We start from the raw sequence: 14,571 nt of genomic DNA, 5'->3' as shown, positions 1-14,571 counted from the left end.
AAGTTTACAGAAATTACCAATAAATTCATCAAAATTGTAGAAAATGACTTATAAGGACAATAATTCCAACAAGATGTCAATTTACAATTTTGCTCATGTTGACTATGTGTAGATCTTCTTTTTTTTGATATTTTTGCAGTTTACAGTATATCTCAATCTATAAAGATACATGTATTAAGGTCTTCATCAGCACCTCATAAGGAACATTTATGCCATGTTTGGTTTCATTCCATTCAGTGGTTCTCTAAAAGAAGACATTTGTGTGTATTGTCCATAGGGTCCTTTGTTAAACTAAGTTCCCCGCTGGCGGCCATCTTGGATGATGGTTCCACTACAAAGTAACAACACTCGGTCAGCACCTCATGGTTTCATTCTATTTAGTGGTTCTCTAGAAGAAAACATTTGTATGTATTTCCCCATAGGGTCCTATGTTTATTTATTGTTAAACTTACTCCCCCTGCTGGCAGCCATCTTGGATGACAAATCAGCTACTGTGGATTCATTATTATTCGTTGGATACCAATTTTCGTGGGTTTCGTGGATACAGGTGAACCACGAATTCAAATGTTCAACGAATAACATATTTTCAATAGGCTTTGTATACAGAGATTGGCAAAACCACGAAATCAAATATCCACGAATATGAAAGTTTTCAGCAATCCACGAAAATTGATACCCACGAAAATAAATGAATCCACAGTATATAGTAACAACACTTGGTCAGCACCTCAAAAGAAACATTCATACCAAGTTTGGTTTCAATCCATTAAGCGATTTTCTAGAAGAAGACATTTGTATATATTTCCAATAGGGTTCTTTGTTAAACTAAGTTCCCCATTGGCAGCCATCTTGGATGATGGATTTCCTACAAAGTAACAACACTTGGTCAACACCTCATATGTAACATTCCTGCCATGTTTGGTTTCATTCCATTCAATGATTCTTTAAAAGAAGACTTTTGTATGTATTTCACATAGGGTCCTTTGTTAAACTAAGTTCCCTGCTGGCAGCCATCTTGGATGATTGATTGGCTACAAAGTAACAACACTTGGTTAAAACCTTATAAGGAACATTCATGCCATGTTTAGTTTCATTCCAAAAAGTCCAGAAAGACTTACTATCAAAATTTGTGTAGAAAAAATCCAGTATCTATGCTGGGAATCAAACTCAAGAACTTTAGCATATTGACCCACAAGTCATACCCCTACACCAGGACGACTGGATACAAACTGTCTGTTAATTTAATATATTTAAACATTGTGTTTGGGGCTCATAAAGGGTATATACTATATAGTAATATATAAGTATATTATAATGACTGTGTGGCATTCTAAACTAGATTTGATAAAGCGTAAATGGGTTTTTATCTAATCTAGAACAGCTGGGATGTAAACTAGTTATCCCATTTGGACTTGGTGTGTCAGTGTAAGTTCACCCTCTGGCCTCCGGCCATCGGGGTGATCTTACACTGACACACCGCGTCCTCATGGGATAACTATAACAGATCTTTACTGAGTTTGGCCATTACTTGTGGTTCATTCCAATACAGGAATAAGTATGCCATTAAAGGAGTGTGATTCGTGCCAATAGGAATATTTATCACTGAATCACCTTTTTATTTTAACTTCATCAAGGAAATTAAGTACCGGTACATAGATATAAGAAGATGTGGTATGTACATGATCCATGTAGATAAACTCATCATTTATACCAGGATTGAAATTTTGTACGCTCGAAGAGATTTTCATCTACAAAAGACTCACCAGTGATGCTTGAATCAAAAAAGTTAAAAAGGCCAAATAAAGTACGAAGTTCAAGAGCATTGAGGACCCTAAATTCCTAAAAGTTTTGCCAAATACAGCTTAAGGTTATCTATTCCTGGGGTAGAACATCCTTATTTTTCCGCAAAAATTAAAGTTTTGTAAACAGTTAGTTTATAATTATCACCATATCAATGATAATTTATGTCAACACAGACAGTCTGACTTATGGGCTGGAGATACCCTCGGGGGGAAAAACTCCACCAGCAGTTGGATCGACCCAGTGGTTGAAAATAAATTTATCATAGATATTAGGTTTAAATTTTGTACACCAGACATGGTAATCTATTTCTGGGGTAGATGTTGTCAAGAAAAAAAATTACAACAATACTCCTCTCTGCACAGTGAGGAAGTATATTTTTAGCAAATTTAGCAATTAATTTAACTTGAATTTTGATCCAATTCGAGTACCATGATTTGAATTAAATGAGAAAACTTTGATATGATAAGATTGTATAAGATTGAGTGGAAGTGTATTATAGATAATCCAACATTTTAAATTTCAACCAAATCAAAAGTATCATTAAAAGCATGATGTAATTCATCTTAGGCATCCAAAGAGTTTTTGACACTCCAAATATAATTAATTAGGTGATTTAAAATTGAGAATGGAAATGGGGAATGTGTCTAAGAGACAACATCCTGACCAAAGCAGAAAACAGACCAAGGTCACCAATGGGTCTTCAAGTTACATGTGTACTCATAATAAGTGAGTACATTTCACATGACAAATAAACTGCTTCACTGAGCGCAGCTGGATACGCCTGCAGAGGTCCAACCTTGAACAGTTGGGGCAAAAATGAACACAATATTCAAGCTTGATACAGGTCTGAATTTGCATTGTAATTAAATATTTGACATATAATAGGTTTCTGAATAAATGTAGTCAAAGAACTTGAAATTGGTTATATGAATTGAATTTATATTCAATTAAAGATTTCTTGCTGTTATGCAATACACTATGCTGTTGCGCAATACTTAGTAAATCTGTTGTCAGACTATAAACAAATAAAATTTATAAAATTCTAAAGGGAGCTTACATCAATAGATATAATCAATTCACCAAAGTTTCATAAGAATTGCTGAAAGCATTTTTGAGTTATTGAACACAATATTCAAGCTTGATACAGGTCTGAATTTGGATTGTAATTAAATATTTGATATATTATAGGTTTCTGAATAAATGTAATCAAAGAACTTGAAATTGGTTATATGAAAGATTTCTTGCTGTTGTGCAATACACTGTGCTGTTGCGCAATACTTAGTAAATCTGTTGTCAGACTATAAACAAATAAAATCTTATAACTCGGAAACGTAAAATTGAAAATTCATAAAAATCAAATGGGAGCTTACAAAAATAGATATAAAGAATTTACCAAAGTTGCATAAAAAATGCAGAAATCATTTTTGAGTTATTGTCCGAAAACTGGAAAATCCCCCTTTTTGTAATGAATAAAACCCCATAAATCGGAAACGTTAGTCTGAAATTTATAAAAATCAAAAGGGAGCTCATGTCGATAGAAATAAACAATTCACCTAAGTTTCTTGCAAATTGGTGAAATTGTTTTTGAGTTATTGTCTGAAAACTGGAAAATCCCCCTTTTATTAATGAATAAAACCCCAAAACTCGGAAACGTTAAATCTGAAATTTATAAAAAACGAAAGGGATCTCACGTCAATAGATATGAACAATTCACAAAAGTTTCATGCAAATTGGTGAAATTATTTTTGAGTTATTGTCTGAAAACTGGAAAATCCCCCCTTTTTTTAATGAATAAAACCCCAAAACTCGGAAATGGTAAATCTGAAATTTATAAAAAAAACGAAAAGGAGGTCACGTCAATAGATATAAACAGTTCACCAAAGTTTCATGCATACTGGTTAAAGCGTTTTTGAATTAATGTCCGACATGTTGATGACGGACGGTTGGACAGACGGACGGACAGACGATGGACAGAAGGTCAACGGTATACCATAATATGTCCCGTAAACGGGCATATAAAAAGTGTAGAAAGCTGATTTGCCGGACTGACGGATGGACAGACGGACAGAAGGACGGAGTGCAAACCTAAAGTCCCCTTCGACTTCGTTGGTAGGGGAATAAAAAGCATGATAAGAATGAAACAATTTTTTATAATAAGTCTATTTGCAGGAAAAATGGATATTATTTTTGTACATCTTGAAACGATTCCACTGTTTTTTTACAGTTTGACTGTTTTTGGTTGATATTTCAATTTGGATAAATAATATAACATATATGTATAAGGTCTTTGCGAACATTATTCTATCTATACTAAGTCTTGTAAAATTGTTTTTGAGCTCTGGTTGTTAATAAACTTCTGTTTTGTGTAAAATTTCATTTCTTCTGCACTGATTTTTATAAGTACATGAAGTAACCGTGAAGGGTGTAAAGGATTAAGAAATAATTTTGATAGCAAATTGGAAATCTTCATAAAAGCTGTGGACACAATATGAATTCAAAAGGAAAGTCACAATAATCAAAGTACGGTCTTCAACACGGAGCCTTGGCTCACACCGAACAGCAAGCTATAAAGGGCCCCAAAAATGCCTAGTGTAAATCCATTCAAATGGGAAAACCAACGGTCTAATCTATATAAAAAACGAGAAACTAGAAACACTTATGAACCACATAAACAAATGACAACCACTGAACATCAGGTTCCTGACTTAGGACAGGTGCAAACAAATGCAGCGGGTTTAAATATGTTTCCCACCAGAAGTGTTTATGGTAGTTTGAATACACATCTCTCTGAATATTTTATTTTTCAATTTACTGCTAGCATTTGATGATGATGAGGATGATTTTAACGATTATATTGATGGTACATCCAGTGACACATATTAATGTATATCAGGAAGAAAATGATAATATAATATGAAGATCTAGAGTATTCCTGCTTTGTTATAGTCTGAAATGATGAGCTGAATTTTAACAGAGTAAGGCCAAAAAAAATTACGTCTGTCTAAGGATCCATCATTATAAAAAATAGGAAAGGTAGGTCGTTATTTCCATTTTATTTCATTTTCTATTTAATTTTTTGCGACATGATTATGAATTGTGCGGTCCGTCTTGCCGTGGTCAGAGTTGTCCATGGTGGTAGTTTATTCATATTTTTAATGATTGGGTTATTTCCCTTTAATATTGATTGGAAAAAATGATGGCAAAGTGTTTAATGAGTCGTGAATATCCTTAAAACAGCTGTCATATTCACGTTTGCGAACATTTATATATATATGATAGGATGTATCAGGCAATTGATTTCTTTAATTTGCAACTCTAACTTTCGCTCTTGAAGTTCAATTAATTTTTCACTTTAGGTAAAGACAGAAATAAAATAACTTAGGGTCAGCACCCAAAAGCAGGTTAGGTCGGCTAACCGTAAACAGACATATATTTTTTTTTTGCCTCAGCAGGACAACAAGTCACTCTACCTGGACACATTATTCTGACTCAGAGGTTACCCATCTTTACTCTTACTCATACAAGCAGCAGATACCTTTTTCAAGTTTTTAGTTTGATTCAGCAGAGGATTGAAACCCTTGGGTCATTTTCATTTAATGTATAGATAATTTTGAAAGTTACTTGTTCAAGTTATGCCCCGGACAGATCTAATATGTGCTAAATATGACAAAATGTATTTCACTATTTTTATTCAGCCATCAGTTAAAAGCATGTATGATACTAAGGTAATTAATAAATTTTGGATGTATACCATGGCTTCCAAAACGGTCATATATTCCGGACTTGACCGAAATTTATATAAAAAGTCCGGCTGCTCTCAGCCTCAGACGGTCAAATATCATAGGTTTGCCACTTTTTGTTATGCAAGGCATTTTCATAAAACGGTCATTTCACTTTTTTAACCAACTATCGTTCGGTAAAAATGTCCGTTTGCGCATTATAGTTTATAATTGTGGCAATCTATTTCACAAAGATATTTCGGTCATATTTGGGTTTAATTAAACAGATGCAGCATACTTTGAAGTGTCTCAGTTAGTCTAATCCTCTGGGTACATAAATGCACGGCTTGGTACATCAATAAAAAGTAGAAAAAAAAATTTGTTCTTTTATTTAAAAAACAACAAGCTGTCAAACAATTATCACTTCAATAAGTAATATTGAAGCCATAAATCATTCACTGATTACAGGTCATTACCTTTGATGTGAGACCTTAGCTTGTCTTAATCAATAGAATTGATGATGCATAACAATGGACATATAGGTGATCAGGTAAACGAGGTCAAACATGTAAGCGTGTATGGAACAACACCCTATCTAATTACGCTTTGTAGATATTATTGTAAATGAGCATTCAGTTTTAAAAAAGTATCCTTAGATTTTAAAATAATTCTTGAAATAAGAGTATTTATAAATGAATTCGAATTTGTATGATATTCATTATTGAGGGGCCCTCATTATTATATTTAAAAACACTATACATCATGTTAAATACTGGGGTACGTTAAAGGGTATTCAAAGTTATTTTCTTACATTTCAGCGGGTTGCATCTAATTAATTTAGTCTAAAAGATTGAAATTATAAGAAATACGTTAATAAATATGATTTGATGAAAAATTTGAAAAGGTTTTAAACGAATAATCGTCAGAACCACGTTGTTTGAACAAGTACATGTGTGCGCATGTGTCTATTGTCTATTGTGCGCTGGTGGGAATTTTAATTATGCATCCTAATTCTTCAATAATGCTAAAATTATCATTGATACCTTTATCTAATGTTCATTTTGAGTATTTTCTTGAAGAAATAACTTGAAAAGGCTACTTAACTCGATCATAAACGTACACGGATATTAGGTATCCGTCTCTGATCCGTGATTTACCATTGTCAAGTCAACATCCGGCATTAGGAAAATGTGATTTTAAAAACGAAAGTAAAGTTTTTGACAACGTTATTTTGCACAAATAAAGAGTCTAAAGCGGAATTAGGCAGAATTAGTATGCTGATGTTGCACACTTCGAATACTGCCCTTTCAATTTAACACTTTACGCCAGAACATCGAATTTATATCAAAGTAAAGTTTAATATCGTTTTAATGTCAATCATTGGTTATATGATGACCAACTGATTATCATAATTGCCTAATTTACTAAGTCTAAAGGTATTTAAAATCGGGATAAGATACGAAATGTCCAGCTGGCTCAAAAAAATTTTGGAAGCCCTGATGTATACATGAAAATATGCTAAGTAAAAAGGAAAACAAATTATTAATTTGTTAATAATTTGATAACATTTCAATCAATATTTATTTATAATAGATTTCCAGGATAGTTGTTGTTTCAATGTAGGGATCAAGAAAATATCACATGACATTTTTCTATGCACATACTTAGTTTTTTCCACCTCAAAAAGTAAACCAGTGTTCTAGTTTGAACTCCTTACCCTAATGAAAACCTACCGTTACGTGACATTGCCCATATATGTTAATGTTTTAATGCAGATAGTGTTGGAGGGTTGTAATGGGGGTATCTTCATAACGAATAACGCTAAATGACATTTAAAGGTCATTTTTGGTGCATGACTATAAATGTACAATTTCTTTCTGACGATTAAAAATTTAACTGATTTTGACAAATCAAGTTAAATTCTTTCCAAAAATAACAGTAATAATTATTTTTTGAGACCACTGACGAATCAGGATAAGGATATTTTGACGAATCAGTAGAAAATTTTAACCAATTTGATGCTAACGGTAGTCGAAAATGACCTTAGATGCCTGAGGGTAAATGGCATTCCTAACTACCCTCATGTTGTTCTGATTCCAACCACTGCATAGATTTCTAACGTCATCATGTGACTTGTCTGTGTAAAATAAAATTGGACATGGGAAAACAGACTATCTTGAAACTAAAGTATTGTAAATATATGATATAAAAATAGATTCCTATATAGCCTAAATATTGGTTTACAGTAAAAGTTCTATAGCAGAGTTCTCAAAAACTGTTAGTCTAAAGGTTTTGACAACCTAATATTTCAAAGTACTGACACAATTTTGGTAATTTGCAATAGAAAAATAGTGAGGACCAGCAGGTTGTTTGGAAGGACCACCTTGGGAAAAAAAGTATACAAGAACTCAGCTAGTGTTATGACAGTTACATTTTTGACATTATTCTTTTTAGAAGTACATGTAGTTCACCCTAGTATTTCATGTTAAAACAAGTACACTTTTTTTGTTTGAGGATATTTTGGGGAAAATTCATCAACGTGAACATTTGTAAATTTCCATACCCTTAACGTGTTGTGGTATCCAGCCACAGCCCACACCCTGACAGTCATAGCTACATGGTACATGATGTTCATAGAGCAAACCAATATTACCCAATTCAGAACTTCAAAACCCCCTATATTCAATAAGTTATTCTTATTACATAGAACTATATTCTTATTTTTCGTATCAAGTTTGACATTTAGTATGATTTACCTGCATGCCTGTTAGCTGTTTATATACACTCTGTGCATCTCAACACTTTATTCGACTATTTGTCATAGGAAAACACAAATTATGTCTAGTATACTTTCTTTAAAACTAAATAAAATTACGCATTTACTATTAACTGACTTTTACATCCCTTTCTGTTTCTCGATAATCTTGGATTCCTTTGAGTTTCTACTTTCGTTTCTGTTCCGGAAGTGAATCTTCAATGTATATGGGAGATAATTCTGAAGATCAGTTTTACAAGTTAGCTTTTCAAAAAGCTGGCCGTCTGTCGGTCTCTTACTCTTAGATGATAATTTGAAAACTATTTTCGCATTGTAGTTTAATGTATTTAGAAGAATTTTGTACATAAATTGTAGTGAATAACAAATTCAAAGTCTAAGACTTACCAATTTTTTTTTATTATTATTTTTTTTAAGGGAGGGGGCGGGTGTATAACTTGACAAGGGAAAAGTGCGGTTCTAATATATAAGTTTTTTTCCAAACATACATGTTATTTTTTTTCTGCTATATTTTTTCCCTTCTATTTCTTAAATTTAAAAGGTACGAAAAATAAAATATGATTTTTTTTGGTTTTGTTCAATCATTAATGAAAGTGAAATGGTGAAATAATAATTCGCTTTTAGCAGCCAATTTTGTTCAATTTTTACAAAATAAGATAAGAAACATAGCTGATGAATTATTCACTGAAACCGTATTCATGTGACCTTCAATTTAACCCTTAGCTGGAGATGGATTACGCATGTATCAGCTATTAAAAAGGGAAACTGAGAATCTAAACATTGAAAGCGAAACAAGGATTAACCATTTGGTTGACTGATTTAACCCGGTCACAAATAATCATTCTTATACAAGTAAAAATTATGATAAACATACATTTTAACCTACAATATGAAATCAAGCAGACCTAGAAAAATCATCTAATTGCACGTGTTCGCTATCTATTTATATCTATATTTATGTTTATATCCAGTTATGTGACCGTTGGCAGTCTGCAGAGGTCATCTTCATGGATAATTCGATGACGTCTAGACAAACATACACACGAGTATCCTCAAAATAAAAAAAAATAAAAGTGTATTTTTGTTTGTTTGTTTTATTTTGATGATTTTTTTAGGGGATTATATCACGTTCCTACCCTCGGTCACGTTACAATATAAACGCAGTCTATTTTTTTCTATTTTGGAAAAAATATTAAAAGGGGTATTTATGGGAAGAGCTATTGTAAGCTCATGATATTCAAAACATAATTTCTGTTATAAATTCAGCAATGTCATTTTAGATTTCACTATGAGAACAAACAAGAATGCATGATTTCTTTTTTTTTTCCAGAAAAGGTTATATAGCATACAGTTTTATACAGTATTGTTTGTTATTGTGGATCTCCTGTATCATATTACTGGAATAAAATTTTGTCCCAGTATTGTAAAAACAATTAAATGATTACAATACATGTAATGTATTGTACACAATACTGCGACGGTATTTTTCCCTGGCTAGGGCAATATACAGTCCTAGAAATAATTCAAACTGAGTCTAGTAATTTTATAAGGGGTTCGGTTAAAAAATAGTCGCATTAAGTGTTTGTTAAAGATATCGTGTGCATGTATGGTATATAGATACCGACCAGTGTCAACTGAGAGAACGATACTATCAGGTACCGCCGAGGCACTGCCAAGAGGAGAGTACAAAGAACGTGTGAGAGTGTGAGAGAATACATAGTTTTCTGTCGTCAGTTGATAGATTAGATAATGATGTTAAAACTAGAAGTAAAAAGAACTATATCTTTCTTGTATTTACAAATGGGAATGAAAGTATATGAAAATATTTACATATTTTTACACTAGTTGGAAGTTATAGAATAATTATATAGTCATACAAGAGTGCACACGCTGAAATGTCTCGCCTTCTTTACTAACCATTGATATTATGTTGATAGTCCTAAATGAAACCTTTACTACAACTATTACAAAAACTTAACATGATCAAAGAAAATGAAGTCAAGGTCATATAAACCAAACGAGAAATACATGTACACCTTACAATCATTCAATACACTAAATATAGTTGACCTATTGCTTATAGTTTCTCAAGAAACAGACTAAACCAAGAAAACTAAACATTGACCAATGAATCGTGAAAATGAGGTCAAGGTCAGATGTACCATGCCAGACAGACATGAACAGCTTACAATCCTTCCATACAACAAATATAGCTGACCTATTGCTTATAGTTTAAGAATAAAAACAGACTGAAACACATAAACTTAACACTGAGCAATGAACCGTGAAAATGATGTCAAGGTCAAATAAAACATGCGAGACTGACATGTACATCATAGAATATTTCCATACACCAAATATAGTTGACTTATTGCATATAGTATAAGAAAAAAGACAAAAACTCAAAAACTTAACTTTGACCACTGAACCATGAAAATAAGGTCAAAGTCAGATGACACCTGCCAGTTGGACATGTACACCTTACAATCATTCCATACACCAAATATAGTAGACCTATTGCATACAGTATAAGAAAAATAGACCAAAACACAAAAACTTAACTATAACCACTGAACCATGAAAATGAGGTCAAGGTCAGATGACACCTGCCAGTTGGACATGTACACCTTACAGTCCTTCCATACACCGAATATACTAGACCTATTGCTTATAGTATCTGAGATATGGACTTGACCACCAAAACTTAACCTTGTTCACTGATCCATGAAATGAGGTCGAGGTCAAGTGAAAACTGTCTGACAGGCATAAGGACCTTGCAAGGTACGCACATACCAAATATAGTTATCCTATTACTTATAATAAGAGAGAATTTAACATTACAAAAAATCTTACCTTTTTTTCAAGTAGTCACTGAACCATGAAAATGAGGTCAAGGACATTGAACATGCGACTGACGGAAACTTCGTAACATGAGGCATCCATATACAAAGAATGAAGCATCCAGGTCTTCCACCTTCTTAAATATAAAGCTTTTAAGAAGTTAAGCCGCCGCCGCCGCCGGATCACTATCCCTATGTCGAGCTTTCTGCGACAAAAGTCGCAGGCTCGACAAAAAACTAAATACTGTGTTAATAGTTGTTTATATTTAATATGGATCTTACATAGATTCGCTTCGGAATAAGAATCATATCATAGTTATCAGTCGACCCTAAAAATGGACACGCTACAAATAGCGGCAGCGCGGTGGGATAGCTACTGTAAACGTTTGAAAACTAGTGTTCTAGTGCTGTTAACCTAACCCGTGTTTTTGCTTTAAAAAATAAAAAAAAATAATTCAATTAGAACAAATTATGAAACATCAGTGGAGTGGCGGATCAAGGGGGGGGGGGGGGTTCCGGGGGTTGGAACCCCCCTTTTTTTTTACGATCAATGCATTTGAATGGGGACATATAGTTGGAAACACCCCCCCCCCCCCCCCTTTATCCTGGGTTAGGAACCCCCTTTTATAAATGGCTGGATCCGCCCCTGAACATATCCAATGGATTTCACTAATGAACAAGTACCAAGACAAAATTGTATTTCTTCTTTCAAGAGTTATATTCATTCATAGTATTTTTCCGTCAAAAAAGGAGGACCAATTCGTGGTATGACACTTTTCTTCTGTAAAGTCTATTTTCCATTTTCCAAAATTAGCCTCTCGAACAATGGTACTCTTCTCGGAGGTTCTTTGATTGGCGTTTTGTCATGTAATCAGTTTTATAGAATGCACCCTCAACAAAGTTTTTCTAGATTTTCCATAAATAGGATTTGCAAATACCTCTGCATAATTCAGCTCGATGTCTGAATCACCTTTCTCGTTGTTTTGTATAGAAATTCATATTCTGTAGACAATGTTTTCGTCTTAATTCTTATTAAATTCCTTTAGATAATTATAAGATGCATTGTCAATTTGTTCTGCATGTGAATGAAGACTTTTATGAGTTACGTTCTGGTCAAATTTACGTTGAACAGTCGAACCGATGAACTGTTTCAAATGAGCCATGTCACTACCATCAATAAGGGGGGGGGGGGGGGGGGGGGTTATCTGTTATGCTGGTATGGGGCAATTTAATTCTTTGTTATCTGTTATTCTGAAATTGAATTTGCTGTTAGCTGTTATTGTCATACTCCTTGTTAGCTGTTATAGGACTATTATCTTTTTTGTTATCTGTTATTGTGAGAATGTATTTGCTGTTAACTGTTATTGAAAATTGGAATGTTAGCTTTTTGACAGCCAATCTTCGGTAGAAAATGTAAATCATTGTACATTGTGATCTTACAACTGGTAATATGCTGGTCCCTTATTCTGAGAAGCATTCCAGTAATGTACACACCACAGACCATCACTTAAACATATTAAAATCAGTCGTGTCCAGGACTATTCCAGTATATCTTTTTATAATCCTTTGTGATAAATTCATTTTCTCATAACTCAATGTATGATGATAATTTTATGTTATGGAATACTGTTTTCAGCATTTGTTGGTGAACATTTAAAAAAAAAAACTCACACGGCATGCTTCTAATTTGAATAGTGTGCGTATTCTTAAAAAAGAATCACAGAGCTGAGTCTGTGTTCTTTGTTATATAAAAGGTGTTTCGGCTATGTTCGTATAGACCTAGGCCTATCCTCATCAGGTATCCCGATTTTCCTTTTTGTAATATTAAGAATTGTTCAAATTTGATTTTTGTCGAGCCTGCAACCTGGATTTCTACCAAACTTGGACAGAATAAAATTGAGAATGGAAATGGGGAATGTGTCAAAGAGACAACAACCCGACCACAGAACAGACAACAGCAGAAGGCCACCAACAGGTCTTCAATGCAGCGAGAAATTCCCGCACCCGGAGAATAAGAATCATACAGATGTAAAATTGACATGCATGAAGCTTGTTTATGATCATAAGATAGTATCTATAAGGACTTTTTGTAAAAAAAATCTTGTTTATCCGTATTTTACTTATAAAATGACTTAGTTTTTTTGCCAGTTAACATTACTTTCACTCTGTGGTTAAAGTTTTAAATATTTTAATAACTTGGACAGAAGCTTGTTTATGATCATAAGATAGTATCTATAAGGACTTTTTGTAAAAAAAAATCTTGTTTATCCGTATTTTACTTATAAAATGACTTAGTTTTTCTGCCAGTTAACATTACTTTCACTCTGTGGTTAAAGTTTTAAATATTTTAATAACTTGGACAGAAGCTTGTTTATGATCATAAGATAGTATCCAGATGTAAAATTGACATGCAATTGCATAACCGTCCTCCTTTTTCACCTGGGCTTCGGACCGGCGTTGGCACAGTTCAATTTTTTTTTAATTTTTTTTTTGCAAATCGTCTTCCTTTAGAACATAAACTTACTCATTTTTTTTTTCTTTCTTTGAGATTCATCATTATGTTGTCCTTTGTTATTGTTATATATATTAATAAGTCTTTTTATATTTTTAATCGAAATATTTATTCAACATTTCCATAACCTACAACTCATATCGGGTGCAGGTCGTTTCGTAACCTGGTCGTTTCGTAACTAGTCGATTCGTAACTTAACTACGAGTTGTAGGGAACTCTTGAGACTTTGCGCAGAAACTAAATGCATAGCATTGATAATTAATTTTCTAACTAAATTATTACATTTTTGATTAACCATGGTAAATCAATGAGACGAGGCTTTTAAGGGATGAAATTAGCTGTAATAACATAGCTTAGTTAATATAACCAGAGACATATAATACAATTTATATATCTCTGATATAACCTATTATATGAGACACTTGGGAATTACTGGGAAGCTTGCGCAGAACCTCATTACATGCTCTGGTCATTATTTCTTACAATAAATTAAAATACATTGTAATTAAGCATGATGTATGTCTGAGAAAATGTTTTGGAGTGATATAGAGAAGATGTGATAACACCTTTAGTTATTACAGGCATATTTTTTCTGTAATAACATATAGGTGTACTATGCAAAATTGGCAAACTATGAACTGTTATATCTTTCTATAGTTAAGTAAACATAAAGACAATAGTAATATCAATAAAACTTGTATGCATTTTAACTAAACTAGTGATGTATATTGTCCCTTTGAAACATGTAACATACATATGTTATCACAGTTCTTTGATTTTTTAGTCCACAATAACAAATGTATGTTATTTTTCTGTAATAACCCTATAGAGTTATATCCCCGACTGTCTAGAGAGTTGCTTTATACAAGGAAGCTATTACTACCTGGGACTATTATACTAGTCCCAGTTACTACATAGTTGAAA

The 14,571-nt window shown here is 33.0% G+C and overlaps 1 protein-coding gene across 1 annotated transcript in view; it reads right to left on the bottom strand.

Moving 5' to 3' along the window:
* The window catches only part of LOC127737125 (uncharacterized), a 30,454-nt gene extending 21,981 nt beyond the window's left edge, over positions 1 to 8,473 (bottom strand). Inside the window, exon 1 of the mRNA XM_052247659.1 lies at positions 8,279 to 8,473. The gene's annotated coding sequence lies outside the window, so the exon portion shown is untranslated. The remainder of the gene's footprint in view (positions 1 to 8,278) is intronic.
* Positions 8,474 to 14,571: the final 6,098 nt, after the last annotated feature.

Source organism: Mytilus californianus, unplaced genomic scaffold, assembly GCF_021869535.1.
Source record: "Mytilus californianus isolate M0D057914Y unplaced genomic scaffold, xbMytCali1.0.p SCAF_4, whole genome shotgun sequence".
Lineage (NCBI taxonomy): Eukaryota > Metazoa > Mollusca > Bivalvia > Mytilida > Mytilidae > Mytilus > Mytilus californianus.
This window is presented reverse-complemented; position numbering and strand designations above follow the sequence as displayed.